We start from the raw sequence: 27,292 nt of genomic DNA on the forward strand, positions 1-27,292 counted from the left end.
AAAAGGGGAGATTTTTTCAGATGTTTGTTCAGATTCTATTACACATAACATTTAAGAAAATAAATCGGACTGATTCTAAAGTATTACTAGATTAAACAATATCAAATATATGAGTAAATATAAATATTCTATTATATGACACTGCACACTGCTAAAATATAATACCTAGGAATATAGTAATAGTATAAGACATAGTATACAAACAGAAATAGAAAGAGATCAGAATAAGTAAATATGTCAATAGTTAAAGAATATAAATATGTCTACAAGGGTGGGAGGATGTCCTAGTGGTTAATATATTCACCTTATAGGCAAAAGGTACAGGGTTTGATATTCACATAGGGTAAATAGTTGGGCTTGGAATGGTCCACAATGACAGTTAGCTTACTACTAATTTATGAACTTATGATTTATGAGCAATTTTGCACACAGTAACTAAAATAGAAAAAAAAACATATAAAATCATCTGACTTATAAATTAATAAAAATGAAAAAAAACAACTGACTTCCTCCCTGCAGTAGACCAGAGAGTTAATGTGAGGTACAGGGAAAGATAATTGTAGAGATATTCAGTTTGGTCAACTTATGATAAAGATTTGAACACCGTTTAACTTTTCTTATTCATAATAACTCACTGACAGACTTTTTTAAGATGAAGCATGCTAAAAATATGAGACATTAATATGAACCAGAAGTATGAGCTAAGCCTTTTTAGTCTAATGGAGAGTTTGAGAGGTAGTTTGTTCATCTTTTTCAACAAACTAGGAATACATTATTCCATGGTAGAATGTTTTAGGGTAACATCATTAGGTATTTTTTTTATTTGTTTCAAAAGTTTTGTCCATAGCAAAAGATTTCATATTATTATATATAAAGTATATAATATGTTTTGTACGTAAATGGGATTTCATTATATTTGTGTTTTTTTTTTCTCTCTTATATAAATGTCTGATTTTAAATGCATGTCTGTTAATATTAATGGATTAAATAATCCAGTAAAGAAGGGGAATCGGTTTAAATACTTGAAATTACATAGAGCTCAAATAGTATTTCTACAGGAAATATATTTACTTAATAAAAATGTAAAACTTTCAGTAAATAATTATTTGGTTATAGCAGGTTCTGGTTTTCAAATTAAGAAGATACTCCCTCATTATATGGAAGAGTTCAACAGTAATACCTAAAGTAAAAGATACCTACATTAATAATCTTTAGTAAATAATTATTTGGTTTTAGCAGATTCTGATTTTCAAATTAAGAAGATACTCCCTCATTTTATGGAAGAGCTCACCAGTAATACCTAAAGTAAAAGATATCTACGTTAATAAAAATGGCATGTTAAGCATTGTTATAATTGAGGGGAACAGAAAACTATAAACATTGATGAATTCTTATTAGATTCCAAGGTATTGGAGCTAAAGATGCAAAACATTACTTAGACACTATAGCTTATTACATCAAAGGTGAAGTCATAATGGCTGGTGATTTTAATTCTATTTCACCAGACAAAGATTCCACTGCAGATAGAAATCTGATAATCACACCATCAGTCAAACACAATGAATTTTAGAAAACTAATTAATTTAAAGGCTATACATGAGCTAAGGTAAACAAACTCACTTCAAATTTACCCATTATTCATATAGATATGGAACACAAACAAATATTGATAACATTTTTGCCCAAACAATTTGCTATCACATATCAGAGAAATGTCAATAGTTTCATGTCCATTATCAGACCATAATGCTATAATTTTTCATATTATTTTAACAACTAACAATCTAATACATCACAGTAGATTGCCAGCGTTACATTGTTAAAATAGAAGGACTCAAGGATTGGTATGTTTAGGAGATCAAAAATTTCCTAGGAATAAACATGAATGCTGAAGTAACAAACATTGTCCTGTGTGATTCACTAAAGGCTTATTTAATGGAAGAGTTACAAGCTGTTATATTAGTAAAACAAGACAACGGGACAAATAATTGAATATACTACAGGCCAAAATAGATACACAAAAGTTAAATCTTAAACCAAATGACATTATCAGACAGTCTGAACTTAAAAACGTAAATGCAAAATATGTTAAAATTCTAAATCATAATGTTTCAGTGCACCTGGATATTCACTAAAAATGTTAAGCTTGCAAAAACTCACACTTAGATCAAAGAAAATTCATCTCTGTTCACTCATATATCCTCCTAATCAATCTTCCATTTTTTTTTTCAGGAAATGCAAATGCTTCCATTGCCCTGCTCATAAAGTCCCAGCTTCCCTTGTCAAATGTTTTCTCTGCATCAAGATCCACAAATAGCAATGGTATTTTCTTATATTCTGCTTTCCCCTGGATCATCAGTGTTCTGTTAATATTGTCAAATGTTTGTATCCCCCTCCACAAAACCACAATGATCCATATCTACCAATTTTGGAATTATTTTTTAATTCTTTTAGCCATTATTGACATGAACACTTTATAATCATGGTTCAGTATTGAAATAGGCCTGTATGAAGCTGGATTTGATGGATCTTTAACAAAATCTAGAAGAATTAGGATTTTTGCTTGAAAATTTTTACATAGATTATGCCCCAAGTAGACTTCAGAAAAATTTTCCTCAGGTAGACAGCAACTGTTGGAGGTGTGATGGGGAAGAAAGAGGTATTTGAGAACATATTTTCTGGGAGTATGGTGAGTTGGCAAACTTTAAAGATTCCCTGCAGGATGTACTGTCGGAGATGCTGGGTGGGCAGATTGGTGTGATGAGAGAGAATGATTTTTCTGAGCTATGATACAGAATCAGAAGTGCCTAATCATGGTAAGGCTTTGATGTGTCTAATGGTGGCTGCCAAAAAGCAATTATTAGAAAATGGAAATCAAAAATCTAAACTAACTATACTTGAAGTAGTGAATACAGTTGTTGTTGTCATTGTGTCTTTTGGCTTTTCCCGGTTAGGGGTCACCACAGCGGAACTCTGGTCCAGTAATGATTGACAGTAGATTTTTACGTGCCGAGTTGCCAGCTCTGATGCACAACCTTCAACGAAGGTCCATTCACGCATGTCTCCACACAGAAGACGCTCTAGCTGAGACTCGAACAGGACAACGTCTTACTGTGAGTTGACAATGCTACCGCAGCACTACCACCGCAGTGAAGTGAAGTAGTGAATACAGTAACAGAGATAAAACAACTGGAATCGAGATCTTTAGAAAAGGGTAGGACCAAACTACATAAGAAAAATGGGAATTGTGGGAACAGTGCATACAGGGGATGAATGAGGCTTAAAACAAGGTGGGACTTAAATGAGGTATGTAATGTTTGACTGGAAATGATTAGGTAGATTATAAGTGATGTATAGTGTTTGCAACTGAAAGTGTGTCAATATGGTTTGTGATGTTAAATGCTTGCAGTTAGGACAGTGTCAGTGTGGTTTGTTTTCATTTATCTAATGCCTATGTCATGATGGTTTAATAAAACTGCTTCTTTAAAAATGGGCAGTAATTTAATAATTTATGTAATGTTGCTTAGGTGATATATAGCAATATATGTGAGGCATAATGTTTATAAATGTGAACTTGTTAATAAAGTTTGATTAATTTTATATAAATGTAAATTTGCCTATGTCACAAGTGATAATTCAATAAAGGTGTTTTAAAAAAAAATGAATAAACTAAATTATATCAAAAATTATAACACATATAAATAATAAAAAAGAAAGTAGAACTTATATTAAATATTTTATGAAAATATAAATAATAATATGAATAACCAATATAATGATGATATAGTTGAAACTTTTCTAAGGGAAAATATAAATAATAAATTAACAAGTGAACAAATAAAAATCTGATAGACCATTCACTTTAACAGAAATGAAAAATAAACTAAAATAGTTTAAAAAATAATGAGGTGCTGGGCAGGAATGGTCTTATACCAGAACTAGATAATATACTACCAAATGATGCAGTTAAAATATTAGATAAGGTCTATAGAGAAATATAAACAACTGCTGAAGTCCCCCATTATGGAAATATTCTATTATATCACCTATTTTAAAACAAGATAAGAATCCTATAAAGTGTTCATCATACAGACCCATTTCACTTTTAAATGTGAACTATAAGGTGTTTGTGTCCATTTCAGCAGACAGAATTAAATTTACTTATACCTAACCTAAATATCAATGATCAAACTGGGTTTATTTTAAACAGAAAATTACAGCATAATATAGCAAGAATACATACATTAATAGACTATGCAAATAAAAATAAAAAAGTATTTTCTATTATTAGTCTTGATTTAGATAAGGTTTTTGACTTAGTTAATTGGTTGTACCTGTTTAAAACAAAGTGTATAATTTCTCATCTGAGCTAATTGCATTCATTTCTAAGTTATACAATAACTTGTATGCTTATGTTAAAATAGGTTAATTCCTTTAAATTAAAAAAGGCACAAAACAAGGCTGTTCATTATTACCTTTACTTTTTGCATTAGCTATAGTACCATTTACTAACAGTATTAGATCTAATAAGAAAATTAATGGTATCAAAATAAAACAAGATTTCAAACTAAAGATTCATGTCTTTGCTGATGATATTTTACTACCAATATGAAATATAGAAAAAAATCATTAAAACATATAATTAGTTGTATGAGTCAGTGTGAAGAAATCTCAAACTTAAAATTGAATCATAATAAAACAAATGCATTATTAATTAGTAAACAATTTTAAAAAAAATCATACAAAAATATTCTAACTTAAATTGGAATAGCAATCAAATGAAATACATTTGTATAAACATTATGTCTAATTGTAAAGAAATGATACAAACAAACTTTCAACAGGTTGTTGAGAAAATTTTAAGTTTAGTCACAAATTGGAATAAATTCTTCTTTACCATGGAAAAATGATTAATGCTTATTAAAATGAGAATTCTCCATAGAATATTGTTTGTCTAACAGTCTTTAATACTATCTATACGAAAAAGAGATGAGAGAGATAAATAATATTCTACTTAAAAATTTTGGCATCCTAATAAACCAAGAGTTTCCTTTAGCACAGAAAAGGTTGGCATAATGGTGGAAGAGGATTCCCTGATATTCAATTGAACGCTGCTTCAACAATTGTAAATATTTTAGCTTGTGGATAAATTCATCCTATGATTCAAAAGGCAAACAAATACATCAAGAAATATTATTAGTAAATAATAAATATATCATAACCAATCATAAACTAATATTACCTAATAGTTTTATCTGGTTATTAAATGATTTTTGTGTAAATGGTATCATATCCTCTTTTCTAAATTCCCTATTTAAATAACATCATTTCCTTTTTCCAAAATTTCACATATTCTAACCATTGCATTAAAGACTTAATATTTTCTATGTTTCCAATTGCATATACAAATGACACCTTATAAACCTCATAACCAACAAAATGCTAATATTGAAACAACAAAGTAATTTAATTTATTGGCATTAATTCTTAAATGGTACTGATATATATATATAAATCTTGACCAATGGATGGGAGATCGCAGATATACCCCAGGGATTACCTCAGTGTCACTGCTCGACAGAGGCACAGCAAAATAATGGGTATAGTTCCCCATACTAAAGGGGTGGCGTAAGCCACAAAACTATGGGCTAGGCTTGTAAATGCCCTCGGGCAGATAGCCTAGTATGAACCTATGAACCTATGAACCTATATATATATATATATATATATATATATATATATATATATATACTGTTGAAAATTTAAGGAACAAATGCAATCAGGATTCTGAGAAAGGATTACTTTTACAAATATTTAGAGACTTTGTGAACACAGAGGTTAATAAGATGTTAACCTAGATAAGAAATTGTTCCACAAATTATTGGAATTCTTAATACATATCAATAATAATGCAATGAAAAATAAATCATATTTGGCACAAATTAATAACATTCTTAAGTTAGATTTCTCATATTCAGGAAATTCCTATTAGAACTACACATCAAAAATTAATAACAAAGACTTTTCTGAAGAATACAAGAAATTTATATTAAAATCTACCGATAAAACTTTATCTTCATTATATTGGAAAATGTTCAGTTGGAAAGTTTTACACAGTGCTTTTGTCACCTCTAACAAAATTAAGATTATGTATAGATCAAATAGAATTAAATGGTGAAGATGTGATTCTGAAAAATAGCTGATTTGAAAGATATGATATATGACTGTGAAGTCAACTCCCATTTTTGGAAAGAAATTAATACATTTATTCAAGCTCTATGATCAGATAGATGTACTATTTCTACATGTTTAGTTTTATTTACTGCTCCAATTCCTGAGATAATTCCAAAACCCAAGTGCCTCTTCTTTGGTCTATTCTTGGTATAGCCAGAAAAGTAATTACTAAAAATTGGAAAAGGTTTTGAATGTATTAGTATAACAAAAATTATTTGCAGTAGTGAATTGCATACTATAAAGATGAGAACTTGTAATATTATACATTCATATCAATCTTGGCTTAAACTTAAAGACTTGATTGAAAAATATTAATTGTTGGTTGTTGATGTATAACTTTGATGTACTGATCAGTTGTGGACCTATGCAAATAGTTTTTTATTTGTTTTATAATTGATTTGTTTATTATTTTAAAAACAAATAAAAATAAAAAGTAAAAAAAAATAATTTTATTTTTTAATAAAACTAACACTTGTTTGATTACTTTTTCAAAATTATTATTAGTAATCTTACTCACAACTGGATAGATTTTTAATCCTAAATATTTGCATTCTTTTCCTTCCCAGTTATAGTTATATTTATCCTTATACTTATTATCTAGTAACTGATTTAACACTAAAGTTTCAGTTTTGTTGCTATGAAATTTCTGCAGTGATACTTCTCGAAACTCCTCATCTATTTCTTCAATTGAATAATGTAAATCTCCTACAGTTAGTAAATTATCATCTGCAAAAAGCTGTACTTTAGAGTGGCAATCTCTATTTATTGAGAATCCATCAATTTTCCCATTGCATCTTATACTATTAGCTAAGGGTTTGATAACTAAAGAAAATAATAAAGTGGACAAGGGACACCCTTCTTTTGTGCCTTTGTTTAAAGTGAATCCTAGAGAAATGCAAGACCCATGCTTTGGTCCTCTATACAGGTTTTTTAATATTCCAATAAACTGTTCTGGAAATGAAAATACTTATAATGTTTTAATCAAATAGTTTCAATCTACAGAATCAAAACCTTTCTCAACATCTAAGATAATTAGAACCAATTTCTTGTTCATTCCATTTGCTAAATCTAATATAGTTGCTACCCTTTTATGTTATCATACATTAATCAATTGACTATAAATCCTGTTTGATCTTTATTAATTAATTTATCTACTATATCTCTTAATCTTATGGCAAAAATGGAAGGAAATGTTTTATAGTCTACACTTAATAATGAAATAGGTCTATATGAGGAGACTAACTTGTTATCCTTTCCTTGTTTAAGTATAGGTGAGATTACAGAAAATTTATATGAAGGAGGTATTTATTTTTTCACCCTGAATTATCCTGAAAACATCACTCAGTAATCCTAAACCATTTAATGGAAACAGACTATATAATTCCATACTTAAACTATCTAAGCCAGAAGCTTTACCATTTTTACCTTGTTTAAGCTTCTTTAACTTCTATCAGGGTAATATACTTATTCAACTGAGATATTTTTGGTAATTTAGTTTACAAGTAACATTTTTCTTTAAATAATTGTCAATTTAGTAATTATCAGGATTATTTTTATCTTTATTAGGATCTTCAAGAAATTCTTTATAAAAATATTAAGCATTTCCTCTCTATCTGAAATAAGCTTATTAGTGTGAGGATTTTGGATATTATTGATTTGTGCCTTTTTGCTTAACATCTTACTTCCATTGGCTAATCTATGTAGACTTTTTGAATTCATTGCATAACTATGCAATTTTATTTTTTCTAAAGCTATCTCCACTTTATGCGTTAAAACTGTTTATTTTTGTCATTATTTTTTAATTATTTCACTGTTATCTAATTTATTTGATTTTTGTTCAAACCTTATTTTGTATATTTATAACATATCTGTATCCCAATCTTTCATTGTATTACTATCCCATCTACCCATTCTATCTTTAATATGCATTTTAAGGAGTCCCATAGTATGATTTTACTAACCTGACTATTATCAGTCAAAGATAAAAAAATCCTTGATTTGTTCCCTAAGGTAACTTTTAAAATCTTTTAATTTCATCATATATACTGGAATTCTATAAATAATCTGAAATGTCCATATATATATATATATATATATATATATATATATATATATATATATTACTGTATTAATGCTTAGTGCAGTATGATTAGATAGAGGAGAAGGAATATTTTTAAAATAATTTGCTTTATTAAGTAAAGTTATGCAGGCATAAATCCTATCAATCCTAGTTTGCGTCCCATGCACATAAGAATGAGTGAAGAACAGCAACTAATCTTCTGTTTTAGTAGTAAATCAACTAAATTATTTAACCAATCCATCTATTTAATGCTTTAGTTGATGCCAGCATTTTAGCTTTCTTCTGTTCACTTGTATCTTCTATTAAATTTATTAAATTAAAATTCCCTGCTAAAATTAAACTACCCTTCCAGTGACTTTTTCGTAAGTTTAAGTGATCTTTATCCACTCTTGTACCTATTCCAATCATCCAGTAAATATTAACTAATGTATGATGATATAATTTGCCATTATATTTATTTATTACAAATATATACATTCCTTTAAGATCATTATAGGATTCCATGACTTTAGGCATTACAGTGGATTTTCTCCAAAGTAAAGCAGTTCCTCTTTCTTTGTTAAAAGCAGATGATAACATTTCATAACCTAAGTTATTAGAATATTATATATCTTTATCTATCAAGTGAGTGTCTTGCAAGAATATAATGTCTTCTCTATTTCATTTTAGGTATCTTGTTAATGATTTCTTTTGTTGCCATTATTTAGCCCATGTACACTAACAGATAAAATATTAAAACTATCCATACTGTGAATTTAAAAAGATTTCTTTTAAAAGATAATATGACACTTTTATCCACCATAGCAATTTAAATATAAATGACTCTAATGTATTGCTCTGACAGTAGCTTAACATTCCAGATTTTTTGAATTCTTCCTTCCTACAAACTAAACAACTAAAATTCAAAAATAACAAAAACAAAGACAGATCTACAGCTGTACCCATATATAATACTAATAAAACACAACCTACCATGGATACCAATGTTCTTAATCTTCCTATTGAATAGTCAAACTACTAAACTATTTCTCTATCCAGAAACACCTAAACATTCATCCAAAAAAACTAGCCAAAAGGTACCATGACTTACAAATAACTACTATAATAGTACATATAGGTCAAAATAATAAGAGATTATTAATTTAATTATATAGTTTAAAATTTAAAACTATTCCCCCATTACTACATACAAGTTTAATAATCCTCTTCTATTAATCGTAGATATTAAATAGTCTAACAAATAGTATGCTATACACCTATTTATCATAGTAGTATACATTACCCATTTAATACTCCTAAATTATTCACTCATTCAACATTATTATAACTAAATCTCTAAATAAATAAGTATAAGAGAGTGAGACCTGAAGAGATCAAGACATCTGTAGACTTACAGCTCACAGGTAATCTTATCATACTAAACTATAATACAAAAGAGAGATCAATTAACATATCTACTTATGTTAAAAGGCACACTTTAAAGCTCTAACAAAAAGCTCATAATTTGTTTTTAAGGTACAAGTGCCTATATTTCAATTTTTTAATGCCCTTAACACATCAAATATCAGAATTAAAAAAATATTAGCTTATTAATCTACTTCATAAAAATATGCAAATTACTGAGGTCGAAAAAAATGTCTTACTATTTGTATGGCGTCAAAAAAAAGGAATTGTAGTCTATATTTTATTCATTAGTTGCAAAGTGTTCAACTTAAATCACATTCTCCTTTCCTAGATACAAACATATTGAAAAATCTGCTTTAATTTCTATCAAAATGAATGCACTGACTCAACAACAAAACACTCAAGTTTCAACTCTGACTTATGGAATTAGTTATTTCAGGTATTCTTAGTGAATCTAATAACATTCAACATGTAACAAGCTTCAAAGTTCACGTTTAAAGATTAAATTTTCTGCTTTCATATTCTTTTGATATATTTTATATGATTTTCTATGTAAAGTATATGAGATCTTGTGAATTCACATTTCTGTCATATGCAGGTTTATGCAATAAACATCTTTCTTAAAAGCAGTTTGTTATGTAAATATAATTTTTCATCAAAACAAAATTAAAGTAGTCGCACCTGCAACTACAATGGATAACAGTCCATAAAGTTATAAAACACTTTTATTAAACAAACTAGATTAAGCGCTTTCATCCATAATATTGGACTTCTTCAGGATCTCATTACTCATAGCTCCGAATCACTTTTATATAAACATTAATTGATGACATCATCTAATACATAAATAAACATGTTAACCTTTTCCTTCCAGAATTATGCTGAAAAATCTTATTCTATAAAAAAGTATTAATGGTCATTTTATTTAAAACAATTCCAGCTTAAGACCTTAAAATATATTCCCAAAATTTTGAAAGAAGTTGTTACAAAAATATAAGGCCATTAAAAACTGATAAAAATAATAAACAGTAAAAATAGATTAATGAAAATAATAAAAATGAACTTGGTATTGCCCTTACTACATAATATTCAAACCCATATGCAAACAGTTGTTTCAGTCACAATTGCAGGTTGCTATTTGAATGCCATAGTACATATAAATATTACATCATATAAAAATTCTGTATTGTTTAAAACATTATTTCCTCCAAGAAAGACAATGTTAGGACACATCAGCTCTCATAGCTAATATGGGATTTATTTATGTCAATGGCTTAATTAATTCCAGGGGGTTGACTGGCATTAAGCTTAATTTGCCATTTTACTTCTCTTGCTTCAACTAGTATTCTACCTTATTTTATATATATCTTGTATCTCTAAAATCTCCCATCAAATAACTATTTAATCAGTTTTCTATTAAATAGTATAGTGCGTATGCATATTTCTTAATTTACTGATACTCCTGTTTTATTTATCTTACATAGTAGATATTGCTTTCCTTGTGTATATGCATATTCATAAGGTGTTTACTCTTTATAATTCTATTATTACAAGCAATATTGACTATATTTAAAATAATTCCTAATTATTTAATTTGAATGCATTACCAAACTTCTTCAGACAAAATTCAAAAGTACAATGGGCCATTAAATACTTTGCCTAAACAAGCATGTGGTGCAAAAAATAGTCACATGTTACTCTGAAAGAAGGTCATATGATTCATCAGAAAAGTAGGTCCTATGATTTATTGAAGAAAGCAGATCATGATGTAAAACAAAAACATTCACATAAATGAAACCTTTTTTGTGTTACTTCCTAATGTAAACAACTAATATAAAAACTATTACTATAAACCTGAAAGCTACAATTTCATAAAAAATTTCAAAAATAAGTGTACATAAAAAATACCATTAAAACAATTGGAAAAAAAGGTAAACAATCATTAAAAAATACTAGCCATCGCAAATCTATGATCAATATTAAAATCGTGAAATGTGCTAACCACAAGTGTGTTTAAAAGCATTTCTTCATCTCAACAAACTTTTAAGTTTCAACAGACTAACCAAGGAACAGATGTCATTAAGCCCAGGTAACACATAAGCCTGGCACCTAAGTTGCCAGGTTAATTCTAGCAACTCCAATTTCAAAGAAAAGGGACCTCCCCTCACATCCTTAACTACTTGATCAATCACTCTAAAAACAAAGGAGTGACCGGGTTCAAGATAAGATAGTTGGCTAAGGCATTCTGGTCTTCCCATTTCTTGTACTGTAAATATGTTTGTATAACCATTCTTTAAACTTTCTATCCATCTTGCCGATATAAAAACTTGGGCAGGTTTGACATTTAGCTAAATAAATCACCCTGCAAGAATTGCAGTTAAACCTGCCTTTTGTCTCATATCTTCAGTCCCTTATCACAAATGTATTGCCCACTTCAATATGTCAACAATAAGGGCATGCTTCACATTTAAACATCCCTTTTATTCTGGGGCTAGGTCTACCATCAAATTCCAACAAATTCTTTAAATTTTGACTCCTTTTGAAAACAAATTTAGGTTTAAAATTCCCTGTACCATAAAAGGCCATGTCCTATGTAAGAAGCCCCCCAATTCTTCAAGGTAATCTGTTTAATTCCAAAGGCATCCATACTATAATGAGTAATAACAAAGGAGTACTAGCAAAAGTTGTATCTACTGTGTACTTCATATACTCTTCCTGGCCAGATGGTACTTGGGGGCAAGCTAGATAGTGTAAAATTGCTTTGTAAAAGCCTTGTGTATGCTTTGAAACCACTTCTTGCCTTACCTCATCCAATAACCCTAAGGGGTATCCCCATTTTAAAAAACATGTTGACTAAGAGGTCACATTCAATCAAAAAGTCAGTCTGTGTGGAAACCATTCTATGACTTCTTTTGTTGAATCAGGTGGCCACTGGAATAGTGTAAGAAAGAATTTGAGTATGTTGCTTTTCTGAAAACTCTAGCTTCATACCCTTTATTAACCCAATCCTTCTTTAATTCAATATCCAAAAAGGAAATTGATTATTTACTAAATGAATGAGTGAAGTTTGAAAACTCTGTGTAGTAATTTAAAAACTGCAAAAATTCTTTACCCTTTGTTCTCTCACCATGGAATAAAACAAAAAATATCATTCAAAAAGTGCATCTAAAATTTTACCATGCCTAAAAACAAGTTGTTAGTCAATATGAACTGTCTATCACAAAAGGCCATGACCAAATTTATAAAACTGGCCCCAGAAGGGGAGCCCATATCTACCCCCTTGTTTTGAAAGAAGTACTTTTCTTCAAACAGAAAATACTTATTAAGTAAAATGATATCTAATAATTCTTCTAATAACAACATCTCCTCATTGGTCACATTTCTGAGTCTTAACATTAAACAGACCCACTCAATCCCAACATCACAGGGAATCGTGGTATATAGATCATTCATGTCTATCATTATTAAATTGAATTCCTCATCATATACCAAATTGTTAACATTCTCTGGGAAAGACCAAGAGTCTCTACATATTTGGGGTTCCATGTTAACAAATTTCTTTAAATAACTATCAACGTATTTGGCCAGAGGGTATGTGATAGAGTTCCTACTATACACGATAGGCCTCAAAGGTGGATTAGTCACATTTTTATGTATTTTTGAGACTGCAAATATTATTGGAATTTGCGGAGCTGGCATGGAAAATAATTATATAAATATCAATATTGATGCTAGATTCAATAAACAAATCATTCACATATATTTTCAACTTGCTGTAAGCTATATTCACTTAATTAAAAAAAACAAGTTCATAGTTGTTAACAGTGAATAACATTTCAAGCATTTTACTACTGTATTGCTCTGTTTCCATGAACACAAGCCCACACCCCTTGTCCGGTTTCATAATGCACACTCCACTCATTTTTAATAACTGCAAACCTTCCCAATCATTAAAAGAAAAATTACTTAAGCCCCTCAAATTGGAATTCACCATAGAAAAAATGCTTCTAGCATCCAACTCACAAATGTGTTCAAATAAAGAAATAACAGGAATCAGTGGTGGATTATACACACTTGCTACTCAAACTCAGATGAATTAAAAGGTTGATCTCTTAGTAAGCATTGTAAATTCAGTTTATGAGTGAATAACTTCAGGTCAATTAAACTCCTAGCTAAATCCCCATGTTGAGATGGCACAAAAGTCAAACCTTTGGCTAAAGTATCAGCCAAGGAGACATTCACATTCAAAACAGAATAATTAAAAATGTTGAAATCCCCCTCCGTGTTTTTAATGAGGTTAACATTACAAGTCTCACCTTCAAGGCTCTCTATTAAGATATCTGGTGTAATACAACAATAGTCATTCATCTCCTCTTTGTTCCCCAGTCCTGTTGATTCTTGTGCCAATTGTTGTTCCTCCCATTCTGACGAAAATCCTGGTCGAACTCCTGTTGAAAATTTTAATGATTCGCCCATTTCCCCCATTATTTTGGTTGTTTTGATTGCGAATACATTTGCTGGATCTAGGCCCACTCACAGCTTCCTCAGCTGGAGTTTTGGCAGCAGCTGCATAACTACGTTGAGCTCCTCTGATGTCATCATTGATCGGGTTATCATCTTCATTCATTGCTTCCAAGTTAGGGACTGGGGGTTCCCTCTGATGGTTCCACTGCTGTGACATAGATGGGGGAGGATAGGCTGAAGCATTAATATAATCTAAATTGTCACGCTTGATCTTTTTCATTTTCACTGCCTTACACTTTGAAATATGGTTGTCAATGCTCGAAAACACTCAGGCATGTTCATATTTATAATGGAGGAAGTCGTTATCATTCTTACTTTGCCCATCCAGTATGTTGATTTCATCCAATAAACAGTCCACTGTTTGCTGGTAATACTTCATTAGAAGTTCCAGCAGTTCCAAGCCCTGCTTGTTAAATAACTTTAATAAGTCCATATGAAAGGGAGAGTTAGGAATTAACCCCATAAGGTAATACCAAACTCCAAGTCCCTTTGGCACTTGCTGGCATCTGATACACTCCCTAAAATATGAAATCTCAAGCTGGAGTTTATTTAGCTTCAGAGATTTATGATCAAACTTTCCAAGTCCTTAGCAAGTTTCAAATTTGTGTTAGAAGAACCGCAATGAATATGACTCACTTTGAAATCAGGCTGTAAACTTGTAGAATATTGCAACCACTCATTTAGAGCTGGAAAGGTGCAGGAGACTCAACCACATCTTTCTGCTGCATAGTACTCGGTAAGTGAGTGTTAGTTCCTGGGTTATTGCGGTCTTTCAAAACAAGACCCCATATCTGAATCCATATTCAGCTGGTTTCTATTCTTGCCACTACTGTTAACAGGCAAAGCAGTTCTGATACCAACCACAGCTGTTAAATTGTTCACTTTCTGAGTAAGTAATCCAACTAAATGGATTAGCTTGCCAATATCAGAAATCTCACTAGTGCTGGATTCATTCAATAAAAACAATGAAGGCGTGCCAAAATTGCTATCTGTAGCCATGCTGAAACAAACTGTTAAACATGCAAAAAATAAACCAACTTCTAAAATCAACAAAAAAGGCAAAGAAACAGAAAAAATATGTAAAAGAGAAACTAATGCCTTATATAAGCATATTGTTGATAAAGGTGAAGACCATACTTTTAAGTTTGCCATTCTGAAAGTTATACATCTTCCATTGCATGGAGGTAATTTAAAGTTACTTACTGAACATGAAGAGATGAAATGAATAATTAGGTTAAAAGCACATTTACCTCCAGGTTTAAATGGATCACTTTCTTTGAAACCCTTTCAAAAAAATTACATGAACAAGCTTAAGTTTATATATACGAGTTAAATGTTCTATTATTTTAAATATGTATTAAAGGTTGTTTAAAATGTTTTTACATAAAATGTTTTTACATAAAATGTTTTTACATTTTATACATAGGTTTAAGGTTTTAAATAGATGTTTTAGCCTTAATTTTTAGACTCCAATTAACTCTGTCATGAAACTAGTTTGAATGCTTAAAATTGTCTGTAGTTCTCTTTGTGTGTGATGGCTCAGGAAGCCGTTATGGTGAAAGATTTTCTCACCTGCCATTAAAGAGACTATTCCATTGTGGTTTCAGTAGCCTATTTTTCTGTTTTGCTGTATTTGGAGCTGCTGAATTTACAACCTATATACTATCTTTTTGTGATAAATATGAATATGCCTGCAGGTATTTGAGCATTGGCAACCATATTTCAAAGTGTAAGACAGTGAAACTGAAAAAGATTGAGCATGACAACTTAGATTATATTAACGGTACAGGCTATCCTCCCCCACCTACCTCACAGCAGTGGAACCATCAGAGGGAACCTCCAGATCCTAACTTGGAAGCAATGAATGAAGACGATAACCCGATCAATGATGACGTCACCATAGCTCAACATAGTTATGCAGTTGCTGCCAGAACTCCAACTGAGTAAGCTGTGAGTGGGCCTAGATGCAGCAAACGTATTCGCAGCCAAAACAACCGAAATAAGCAAAATAATGGTGGAAATGGGGTTCAACGGGCGAATCATTCAAATTTTCAACAGGAGTCTAACCAGGATTTTCATCGGAATGGGAGGAACAACAATTAGCAAAGAATTAATGGAACTGGGGAACAATGAGGAGATGAACGACTATTGTGGTATTACACCAGATAACTTAATAGAAAGCCTTGAAGGTGAGACTTGTAATGTTAACATCATTAAAAACATGGAAGGGGATTTCAACATTTTTAATTATTCTGTTTTCAATGTGGATGTCTCCTTGGCTGATACATTAGCCAAAGGCTTGACTTTTGTGCCAGCTTGACGTCGGGATTTAGTTAGGACTTTAATTGACCTGAAGTTATTCACTCATAAACTGAATTTACAATGCTTACTAAGAGATCAACCTTTTAATTCATCTGACTTTGGGTAGCAAGTGTGTATAATCCACCATTGATTCCTGTTTTTTTCTTTATTTGAACAAATTTGTGAGTTGGATGTTAGAAGCATGTTTTCTATGGTGAATTTCAATTTTAAGGGCTTAAGTAATTTTTCTTTTTATGATTGGGAAGGCTTGCAGTTGTTAAAAAAGAGTGGAGTGTGCATTACGAAACCAGACAAGGGGGGTGGGCTTGTGTTCATGGAAACAGAGCAATACAGTAGTAAAATGCTTGACATTTTATCCAATGTTAACAACTATGAACTTGTTTCTTTGAATGAATTAAATATAACTTACAACAGGTTGAAAATGTATGTGAATGATTTGTTTATTGAATCTAGAATCAATATTGATATATATAATTATTTTTCCATGCCAGCTCCACAAATTCCAATAACATTCGAATCCCAAAAATGCATAAAGATGTGACTAATCCACCTTTGAGGCCTATTGCAAATAGTAGGAACTCTATCACATACCCTCTGGCCAAATATGCTGATAGTTGTTTAAAGAAATATGTTGACATGGAACCCCAAACATGTAGAGACTCTTGGTCTTTCCCAGAGAATGTTAACAATTTGGTATATGATGAGGAATTCAATTTAATAATGATAGACATGAATGATCTATATACTACGATTCCCCATGATGTTGGGATTGAGTGGATCTGTTTGATGTTAAGACTCAGAAATGTGACCAATGAGGAGATTTTGTTATTAGAATAATTATTTGATATCATTTTAACTAGTAACTATTTTCTGTTTGTGAATTTGGTCATGGTCTTTTGGGAAAGACAGTTCATATTGACTATCAGCTTGTTTTCAGACATGGTAAAATTTTATACACGCTTTTTGGATGGCATTTTTGTTTTATTCCATGGTGAGGAAACACAGGCTAAAGAATTTTTGCAGTTTTTAAATGACTCGACCCATTTTTTCAACTTTTTTTATTCATTTAGTAAAGATTCAATTTCCTATTTGGACAATGAATTAAAGAATAATTGTGTTAATAAAGGGTATAAAGCTACAATTTTCAGAAAAGCACCATTCTCAAATTCTTTCTTACACTATTCCAGTGCCCGCCCAATTCAACAAAAGAAGTCAGTGGTGAAATGTCAGCTTGTGCAGGAAGCTAGAATGGTTTCCACACAGACTGACTTTTTGATTGAATGTGACCTCTTAGTCAACTTGTTTTTAAAATGGGCATACCCCTTAGGATATTGGATGAGCTAAGGCAAGTCATGGTTTCAAAATGGACACAAGGCTTTTACAAAACAATTTTACACAATCCAGCTTGTCCCCAAGTACCACCTGACAGCCACGAGCATACAAAATACACAGTAGATACAACTTTTGCTAGTTCTCCTTTGTTTAATTCTCCTTATAGTATGGATGCCGTTGGAATTAAACAGACTATCACAAAAAATTGGGGGCTTCTTACATCGGACGTGGCTTTTTAAGGTATAGAGAATTTTAAACCTAAATTTGTTTTTAAAAGGGGTCAAAATTTAAAGAATTTGTTGGAATTTGATGGTAGACCTAGCCCCAGAATAAAAGGGATGTTTAAATGTGAAGCATGCCCTTATTGTAGACATACTGAAGTGGGCAATAACTTTGTGATAAGGGACCGAAGATATGAGACAAAATGTAGGTTTAACAGCAATTCTTGCAGGGTGATTTATTTAGCTAAATGTCAAGCCTGCCCAAATTTTTATATCAGCAAGATGGATAGAAAGTTTAAAGAAAGGTTATACGAACATATTTACAATATAAGGGAAGACTGAGAATGCCTTAGCCAACCATGTTATCTTGCACCCCGGTCACTCCTTTGTTTTTCGAGTGATTGATCAAGTTGTTAAGGATGTGAGGGGAGGTCCCTTTTCTTTGAAATTGGAGTTGCTAGAATTAACCTGGAAACTTAGATGCCAGGTTTATGTGTTACCTGGGCTTAATGACATCTGTTCCTTGGTTAGTCTGTTGAAACTTAAAAGTTTGTTGCGATGAAGAATCACTTTTAAACACACTTTTGGTTATCACATTTCACAATTTTAATATTGTTCAGGGATTTGTGATGGCTTGTATTTTTTAATGACTGTTTACATATTTTTCCAGTTGTTTTTAATTGTATCTTTTATGTACACATTTGTGAAATTATCTGTGAAATTGTAGTTTACAGATGTATAGTAATAGTTTTTATATTAGTTGTTTACATTAGGAAGTAACACAAATAAGTTTTCATTTATGTGAATGTTTTTGTTTTACATCATGATCTGCTTTCTTCAATAAATCATACAACCTACTTTCAGAGTAACATGTGATTATTTTTTACACCACATGATTGTTTAAGCAAAGTATTTAATGGTTCATTGTACTTTTGAATTTTGTCTGAAGAAGTTTGGTAACATACCTAACGAAAGCGCTTACTTTCCTTGTTATTAAAGTGATGATTGTTTTTCTGTTTCTTTGCCTTTTTTGTTGATTTTAGTAGTTGGTTTATTTTTGACATGTTTAATAATTTGAATACATTTTTTAGTCATTGTGAACTGCTGTTTTTCATCTAAGCTTTACATGCTGACATCCAAATCTTGTTACTGCACATGATAATGACAACTTACAGCACACAGCAGCTGATAATTTCCTCTGTAAGTTTCTCATTCTTCGTAGTTCTTTTATGCTGTTCTAATCAATAACAAGCATCTAACTTTACTTCCTTCAGTTAATATGTACAGTTACTATGTATAGCTAAAGTTAATAACACTGCAGCATAAGTTGTTAATATGTAAAATGTTAGCTATATATATATATATATATATATATATATATATATATATATATATATATATATATATATCTAAAATGTTGTAACATTACTATAGCTTTTGTCTTAGCAATTCTTCACTTCTAAGAAAATAAAAGTGGTTTTATTTTGTGGAGATATTTCACATATATAATTGAAAAAAGAAAAAAGTAATTTTTCTTCTTTCACAGACATCAATGATGAACTATGACCTAGAGTTTTCAACATGGTTCAACATGGAATATTGTAGCATTCTGAAGAGCTGGAACAGTCTTTTGTTCTCAACCTTTCTCAGTGTGTCTCTTGTTTCATAAATAACTTACAAAGTGATTACATTACACAGGATTACACAGGAACAAGGAAAATAAAATCACCAGCACTCCAACACCTCCAATCAGCATATCACCTAGATCCAATACCCAATAATGCACACACCAAGTGACGATGAACAAAGAAAACAAAATTCTTAACTTCCGCAGCTTTAAAGTTACCAGTTCTATTACTTATAATATAATGACATTTTTTTAAAGAAGGTATTTGTTTAACATTTAGAAACCTACTTATAGGTATAGTTAAATGAAATATATTAAGTCTTTCACTGTAAATATAGTAATACAGTAAAAGTAATCATTTATATTCCTCATCATGAAAAAATGATTTAGCTTAAACTATAAATAAATACTTACATATGCTTTGAGGCTTAAAGTCTAGTACAAACCTTTTAATTAAAAGGCACATTTATTGTCCCAGAAAATAATAATCCAGCAGTCAGTGAATAAGAGTCATTTGTTTTAGGCTTTTTAGTTTTAGAAGCAGTTTTCCAAGAATTCAGCTCACTCTGTCTCTTCAGAGATATACTGTTCCACTCATTTAAACAGTATTAAGGATGTTATTGCTATTAACAAAAGTGGATGCCTACTCTAGCATCTTAAATATTTTGGTTTCTTCAGTAAGGAATAATTTGATATTTGCAGGAACACCAAAGTAGCTTTAATATTGTTTTTTAAGTTCCTTGATCAATAGTAAATAGGATTTTCTTTTGCTCATTACTTTGCTGGAATAGTCATTTTCCAGGATTCAGTTAAATCCATGTAGGCTTCATGTAGAGCCTACAAGGAATGTATCCATGTACACAGCCATGGTTCCCCTTTGGCAGCACTCCATACACATTAATTATTGTGTGGGCCTAAGGAAGGTCACAACAACATGGGTATTGAATCCGTGTAAGACTGAGGGTGCAGCCACATACCATTCAGCATGTTAACCTTGGCCAAAAGGTGTACACATTTTATTTCATTAAATTGCATTATTATTTTTATCTATGTTTATGTGCTTGTATGCATGGTATGGTGCATTACTTAACTATGCTTAGCTTTGCTCACATATACATCAGACATCTGCTACAGATCTAAAAATAGAAACCGAATGCATTCAATATTAATAATTTTAATTTTTTTAAATTTTTTAAATTTTTTCCATGTGCTTGTTTGCATGATGTGCTGTGTTGCTTAGCTATATGTAGCACTGTGTACTTAAGCATTAGACATCTGCTAGACAGCTAAAACTAGAAACCAGATGGATTCAATGTTAATAATTTTATTTTTTTTGTTTTCCATGTGCTTGTTGGCATGATGCAGCATGTTGCTTAGCTAGGTTTAGCAGGGCATACTTAAGCATTAGACATCCACTAAACATCTAAAAATAGAAACTAAATGTATTCAGTTGTTGTTGGTCTGCAGTACTTAGCAATGCAAAACCCAGCACAGCAAAGCTGCAATATGTCCAAAGGCACCTTTGCTGTATATCTGAAGATATTTGAGTTCCCTTCACTATCCCACTGGATAGATAGGTTGAGTCATGAGCTACAGTGTAGTAGGTCCTTGGTTCAAGTCATGGCCAGTAATGCTTTTTACATATAGTGCTGTGAAACTGTGTCAGGTGACTAAAACATCAGTTGACTTTAAGTTAAATAATTGTTATATCTATAAAAGCTGTGTGATGCTAAGCAGCACTTAAACATGGTCAATGGTCTTTTCCAGTTTAAGCATTGTTAAACTCCACTTAAACATGATTTGTGTGAGTTTGCGCGATAATAAGTGATGCAGTACATTTCTGAAAGTTACAGTATGATGTGCAAGGGAGGGAATGCGACCTATATAAAGGTCAATAGGCAGGAATTTCACATCATTCCTTGGAGCCTGACCTTGACTGTGGGTATGGCTGCTGGTGTTCATGAGGGAGTGTGCTTTAGGGCACAAAAGTGGGGTGTGCAGGAATACAGGGTTTTTATTAGATTCCTTGTATGACACCATGAGCCCTGACTGTTATAGAATGACTACCAGGGTTCAAAATGTAAGTCTGAGGCCTGGAATAGTTGGCCAGGGACCTAACCAGTGCAACTGGTATCCCCTGCACTGATGGACAGTGTCATCACCATTATGATGACCTGTATCATAGGAAGAGGGGAGCCTTGCACACCTGGATCCAAGAGGCTAAGAATGGGAACACCCCACAGATATGCAACTATGTTTTCCAGTAATTTATAAATATACAAGCTGAATCTATTTAGAACTGCTATGCATAATGGTTTTCTTGTCTTACCACAACTGCAGAAGAGAGGGCTCATAATATACAGTCCCATGCAAGGTGTTTGGTCAGGATGAGGCAAGCACATGGTATGGTATAAAATCAAAAAAGTAATAACTTAATGCATAACTTAATAATACAATAAAGTAAATACAGATATTGAAATCTTAACAGTCATGTATGAAATACCTGGGACAGCATACATTTTTATTAATGTGTCAGTGCATATCTGAAATGGTAAAGCAAGCTAAAGCAAGTAAGCATGCAGTACTGTGTAGCATAGCTCCCAACCATCAGTTACTGTTGTGGTCTACCCAGAGTAAGAGTCAGTTTTGTGGTCTGCTAATTGCTGAAATATGCTGTAGACTGCACTCAGTAAATGAACAGGGTAAACAGGTAAGTTAACAAAAGTACTATACAACTATCAATGTGTGTAAATGCCAGATGTGATGCAACATTAATCAATAAAGTGTGTAAGGAGATGGTTCTTTGATAATTGATTTTGTCAAATAAAATGTTCAGTATTCCTGTAGTCACTGTTTGTGGGTTCTAATTCAACATCAGCCAACTGATAAATGTAAAGGGGTAAATAATGTTTCAACATATGTCATAAATAAATCCAGTGCAATACCCAGATTAAGGGTCAAGCATGTATTCTGCTCATTTAGTCTGATATATGCTATAGATTACACTCAATAAATGAATAGGGTAAATGTGTAAACAAATGCAACTCCTACATAGATATGCATGTGTCTAAATCAAGATTTGAAACAACACAAGTCAATAAAGTGTTAAAGGAGATGTTGCTCTGATAATTTCAGGTTTTCAAATAAAATGTTCAGTATTATTCTAGTCACTGCTTGTGGTTTCTAATCTGACACCAGCCAACTGATAACTGTGAAGCAGTAAATAATGTTTGAATATGTCATAAATAAATGCATTGCAATATCCAGATTAAGGGTCAAGCTTGTGTTCTGCTCATTTTGTCTGATATATGCTGTAGGTGGTATTCAATAAATGAATACTGTAAGAGTGTACTGTAACAGAGCTCCTACACAGCTATGCATGTGTGCAAATGCACAATTTGACACAACATGAATCAATAAAAGTTTTAAAGGAGATGGTAGTCTGATAATTTTTTATTTATTTAACATTTGTTGACCGGAAAAGTCTGACTAGAACAGAGCCTATTTTCAGTGAAGGCCCAGGGAGAAACACTCCAGATTCATGTCTTTGGAATGTGGGAAGAAATCAGAGTATTTGGAGGAAACCCACACAAACATGGGGATGATATGCAGACTCCACACAGAAGGCACCCCCAGCCAAGAATCAAACCAGAAAACCTCTTGCAGTGAGGCAACAATGTTAACCACTGCACCACTGGTGTACAAGGCTATGCACCATGCCTGGCACTTGGTCTTGGGTGGCGAAAGTACACCCTCCACCTCCACTCCCAGAGGGGGACCACCACCCCCAGCCTGTGAGAAATAAAATGTTCAGTATTTCTGCAGTGACGGCTTGTAGGTTCTAATCCCACACCAGCCAGCTGAGAAATGCCCAGCTGTCTAGTGTAATCAGTGTACATGAACATACCTCTCAACTGTCATGATTTTTGCAGAATGTAATGAATATTGCCCATATGTCTGGTCCTGTAATTTGCAGACAAGTGACATCAATTGGAATGCAATTTAATGGTAAATCTGTTATCAGAACACCTTGCTACTATTGTATGAGCACACTATGTAAAAATGTTCCCCGTCATTGTGCCTTTGTACCACTATCATGTATGGCTTGGCCCATAATGTCCCATGCTAAGAGAGCTATGTACGTAGAACATCATATATATAATATAAGCAGTCAGTGATCTCACAAATGAAATCTAAAATATCTAGAAGTATGCAACTTTAGTCTGTGTAGTTATATTGTCTGTGAAGTTACTAATGCTTTTCTTTTTTCTCTCACCCCCACGCTTCTCTTCTTTTATTTATTTATTATTTACTTTATTATCATTTGATATTATCATATTATTTGTAATTTCCTCTTATTTTGGCTGTATGTATAATTTAATATTGCTTTGCTGTTAAAAAAAATAATTTACATTATTTATGGCTGTGTTCCTCATTATATTATTTTTATTTGTTTCCATTACTCATTATTGTTTTCTTTTATGTTATCAATTGCATTTGTTTTGGTTATGTTTATTTTTCCTTATGCTTATATTTCATTTAGCAAAGTGCAACAAGGTAGGCTGGTTCCCAGTGATCCACCTACCTTGGCACCTCCGGCTGAGGCATCAGGGCCCAGCACATATGGACCACAGTGTGGTGGTGTCCCCTCTGCTGCTCCTGCACTAACTGCTCCATCGAGTAGTTCAACCTCACAGGCTGGGGGTGGTCCTCCCTCTGGGAGTGAAGGTGATGGGGCTAATTTCATTACCCAAGACCAACTGCCAGGCATGGTGCATAGGCTTGTGCACCAAAATGTAGGTGCCAGCCTACACTAGATGCAGAGCATGCTGTCCATCCTGGTGGGGCAGTCTCACCCCAGGCACCAGCATCAACCACTGCCTCTGCAGGAGCAGTGAAGATGCAGTGCTGACAGTCCCATGGGTGAGGGTTTGAGTCATACTGCTACTGTTTCTGACATCCATGGAACTGGGATTCCACAACACCCTCCCTGACCAAGGTGATCACCAAGGTGATCACTCTCTTCATGTGTCACACACCAACCTTGTCTTCTGTCTTGTCTGTCAGCAAAAGCTTTCTCACCTTCCCAACTCACCTTCCCCACACTTACCTATGTCCCTTCCTCAACATTCCACTCTCTCCTTAAAAAAAAAAAAAAAAAAGACATCTGTCCCAAAAAAATAGCTCTCCATTTTGCACATGTGTTCACTGGACATATTTAATTTGGTCCGGTCGACTTGATAACACACTTATGTACAGACAAGACCACATTTAAACTATTTCTATTACAACACTAGAAAGTGCATAGAATGTCAGGTCATGCATTAGTATGAATTCCCAGAGGAACTGGAAGTATGTAATTCAAATAAGGCTCAATCATATCAGACTGCAGCCCACAATAATTTGCTAGTGATATTACAGACAACCACAGCTACACAAGTAACATACATATATGGAGGTCATTCTAGAAACAAGGGTTGCCAGTACACATATCCCAGATGACTAACATGACATAACACATGGCTTGGCAGTTATCCATCTGGTTGACATAATGGTAAATGTACGCTCTACCTTGTCCTCAGACACACCAAGCATGCTGCCTTTCACTCTGTGAATGATACCTTTGACTAACATACTTATCTTGAAAACATACCTTAATTTCCAGTGGGATGGGTTCCTTCAATCAGGCTCTGGCTGTACACCAAGGCTGGCACAGGTCCCACAGTTACTCTTAAGTGTTGCCGTCCTTCTCATTCTGCAGCCTCTCTGACTATGTCTTGTGCTTGCAGCAGCAGCTTCAGCCTGTAGCATGCACATCTGTATGTAAAATGTAGTTGCTACAAATATTTTCTCTATGCTGATGTAGTATCTTCTCCCCAGTAATTTCCACCCCAACAAGAGAAAGGGGATGGAATCTACATTGAGGCCTTATATCTTGTTTAGTAGTTGCATTGAAAAGGTTGATTATAGGTTCATAGGTTCATACTAGGCTATCTGCCCTAGGGCATTTATAAGCCTAGCCAGAGTATGTTTGGCTTTCACCACCCATTTTAAATTAATTTTGCTATGCTCTTTTTCGAGGTTAGTATACTGTGCCTCTGTCTAACAGTGACACAGAAGTGATACCCGGGGTAAACCTACGATCTCCCATCCACTCATCAAGATTCCTCTTGAAGAGAGTCAATGAGGGACTCTGCCTAACCTGAACTGGGATTTTATTCCAGAGTGAAGGGAGCCTCTGGGTTATGAATCTGTCCCTCCAGCAAGTCCTATTTATTTCAGTGCTGAGGTTCAAGTCTCTCGAGCATGTAGCTCGATGGGATTTGGATTTTTTGAGGTGTAGCATGTCCCTTAATTCCGGGTTGGACATGGCTTTATACGTCAGGCACAGGTTGCCTCTGAGCAGGCGGTATGCCACTGAGTAGAGCTGGAGTTTCTTTAACCGGGCAGCATATGGCATCTGTTTGAGCCCTTTGATCCTCTTGGTGAGGTACTTTTGGGGTCTTTCCAGTTGCTGCAGGTCTTTGGTAAGGTACATCCCAAAAGGGGAATTGTACTCGATTATGGGCCTAATGAGGGATGAGTAAAGAGGCACGATGACCTCCCCTAATCTAGATGTGAATCCCTTCATGATTAGGTGGGCTATATAAAATGTTTTTCTAATGACTTTTGCCACGTGGTTGTCAAATGAGAGATTGCTATCAACTTGGGTCCCCAGGTCCCTAATTACTTCTTCTGTACTTAATGGATTACCACCTATGTTGTAATTTGTGGGCACTTTGCTTTTGCCAAATGGGATGACTCTACACTTTTTGGCGTTTGGCTTGAGGCCATGGCTCTGGCACCAGTTGTCTGTTTCTATGAGGCCCTTTGGGGGATACTTGTGTTGGCTGGAGAGTTGATTATGGTGCCCAGTTTGCAGTCATCTGTGAACTTGGTCAGCCACTGTCCTTCTGTATTGGCCTGTGCCTCCGAGAAATATATACCAAACAAAAGAGGTCCCAGGACTGAGCCTTGTGGGACGCCACTTGTAACTGGTTTGGAGTCTGTCATGGCTCCAGCAATTCTAACCATGTGGGTTGTGTCCTTGAGCCAGTTTGCAACCCATCTAGTCACATAGGGGTTTATTTTTAAGCTGGTGAGCTTATCTATAATGCCCGAGTGGGGAATTGTATCGAAGGCTTTTGCGAAGTCCAGGTAGGCTGTGTGGACCACCTTCCCTTCGTCAATGGCCTTGGTGACTGTTTCAAAGAAGTTGACCAGGTTTAAGAGGCAGCATCTGCCCTTAACAAAGCCGAACTGGGTAGGATCCAGTGTCTGTAGGTCCCCAATATCTTTATTTATGAGGTCCATGATGATCCTTTCCATAGCTTTGCAGACCAGGCTAGTCAGGCTTATAGTTTCCAGGGTCCGTTGAGGCACCACCTTTGTGGAGAGGGACCACTGTTGCTGTACGCCACTCTTTGGGTATATATCCTGTAGTAAGGCTGAGATTGAACAGTAGTTTTATGTTTGGGTTTAGCTCTTCTTGGAGTTCATGTAGGACGC

Source organism: Protopterus annectens, chromosome 2.part0 (genome assembly GCF_019279795.1).
Source record: "Protopterus annectens isolate FY-2018-M chromosome 2.part0, PAN1.0, whole genome shotgun sequence".
NCBI classification, from domain to species: domain Eukaryota; kingdom Metazoa; phylum Chordata; order Ceratodontiformes; family Protopteridae; genus Protopterus; species Protopterus annectens.